Below are 2,482 nucleotides of genomic sequence, written 5' to 3' on the forward strand. Positions count from 1 at the left end.
TTTAGAGAGAATATTTAAACTGCTTAGAAAAACATTGCTGTTAATCACCTTCAAATTCTTGAGCATACCATTTATGGTCCAACCAATTCTTGAATTGTGAACCATTTTTAATTCTTTGTTAAACAAGCACTCAGACCAGGGATACTTTTGTAGCTTGGTTCTATTTCCTGGAAATAATGAAAATGTTTCCTTTAGAATGTTTCATCATTCTGACCTTCCAGTCATTTTGACTGACTTTCCTCTAACAGTCAGAATGACTCAGTTTGATGGATTTTTTTTCCTCCAGACCTGCTCCTCCACCACTCTCCTTGCCGTGTCAGGGAAAATTCAGCTGCATCTCAACACTATCCTCTCTCACATGTCCCCATCCAATCTACTGCCATGCCTCACCACCTCTACTCACAATTCTCTATTTTCACCCTCAAAATTCTAGTCTAACCTTCACCTCTTACCTGGACTGCTGCAAAATTCCTCCTCTGGTTTTTTGAAATCTTCCAATGTCCTTACCAATTCACCCTCTGTGACAACTGGCAGTGAGACCTATCCAAATTCAAGTGTAGCCTCTAAAGTCAAATTGAAAGGGATCATTAGCTATGGAGCTGGACCTTATTCTTAACTTTTCCAGCCTCATTGTCTTCATCTACAAAACAGATAACAGGTTCTACCTATCATAAATAGTGCTGCAATAAACATAGGTGTACAGGTGTTCTTTTGAATCAATGTTTTTGTGTCCTTTGGGTAGATTCCTAGCAATGAAATTGATGGGTCGTATGGTAGCTCCATTTTTAGTAGACTGAGGAAACCCCAGACAGCTTTCCATAGCATTTGGACCAGTTTGCACTCCCACCAGCAGTGTAGGAGAGTTCCCTTTTCACCACATCCTCGCCAACATTTGTTGTTGCTTGTTTTTTTCATATGTGCCATTCTTACTGGTGTAAAGTAGGTAAAACCTGGCAACAACCCAAATGCCCAAAAACAGATGACTGGATCAAGACGATGTGGCATATATACACAATGGAATATTATTCAGCAATCAAAAAAGGTAAACTCATGCCATTCATAGCAATGTGGATGGAACTAGAAAGAATTATGCTCAGTGAAATAAGCCAGAAGGAAAAAGAAAAATATCAGATGGTGTCACTCATAGCAGGAATACAGGGGAAACAAATAGGACATCAGTGTAAAACAATAATAACAGTATAAAGCAAAAACAGACAATTATAAATCAGAGACATCCTGCAGGGGAAGAGGAGGGAGAGGGATCAGAGGGAGGGAGGATCTCAGGGGACTGAGGTGATGGTGCATGGGTGCATTGGGGAAGGAAACTCTATGGGGACTACACCTGAGGGGGTGGAGGGAAGCAAATATTGTTTAAAAATAAACAATGATGTAAAAAATAAAAAATATATATAAAAAATAAATAAAATAAAAAGAACAGATAACAATACTCACAGTCTCTGAAACTTAAGGTGAGGATTGGCCAAAAGTAAAGTACTTACCTCGATGCCTGCAAATAGTAACTGCTGAATACTAGGTAAAGTTACTATCACTCGGTGAGCTTGGTTTGTCCTTCAGCCAATGCATCAGTTTAGTCTCAGAGTCTTAAGCACAGCCATAAAAGCATTTTAAATATGGGTAGGTGGACCATTTCATGATTCTTCTTTTAAAGAAGTCAGCACTCTATTCCTTTCATACTCCTAATAGATTCTTCATACAATTTATTCTTTATGGCCTCCATTATGAAGAAAAAAAATGTAAAAATCAACTATAAGTACAGGTGGCTATTAAGTATTCAGAGGGGCACTTTATCAAAATATGAAAAAAGGATTTTGAGGGTGAACTGTTTTATGTTAATAAAACATAAACAATGAAAAGTCACAAAGTAATCCTTCTCTGAAAGTTCCATTGTACCTTCCTCTAAACACAAAAGTGTGTGTTTTCTATCAGTTGATTCTCCAGAGCTCAAATATGTTCCGAGTTGGATTAATCAGAAACAAAATCTCTCACAACTGTATTTTGCAGGAAGAGCTCATTAACTCAATGTGAGGGAGACTTTTTTTTAAAAGTAATGAATAGAATATTTAAAAATGAAATGCTATTTTATTACTTCTAAAAGACTCAGGGTTGGAGTTAGGACTTTAAGAGGCTCTAAAGACTGAAGGGATTATGATGGCTACTTCCCACCCTACCTCCTATTTCAAAATAAAAACATCCACTAAATAAGTGAAATGAAAGTCAAAGTTTGGTTTTGCCACAAATAGGAAATTGTTGATTTTCTTGAAATAGCATATACTTAATTCTTTCTCAAAAAAATATCTTGGAAAAAAATGATTTTGTTCTGCTTACCACGGCTTTGCTTTTTACACTGTAAGGACCTACATAACTCAATGAGTCTGGCCCAGAGAGGCCAAGTCCAGGAAGAAGCTGGAGACCTGGATTTAAATCCCAACTGAATCACTTACTGACTGTATAACCCTGGGCC

Source organism: Talpa europaea (assembly GCF_964194135.1).
Source record: "Talpa europaea genome assembly, chromosome: 11".
NCBI lineage: Eukaryota > Metazoa > Chordata > Mammalia > Eulipotyphla > Talpidae > Talpa > Talpa europaea.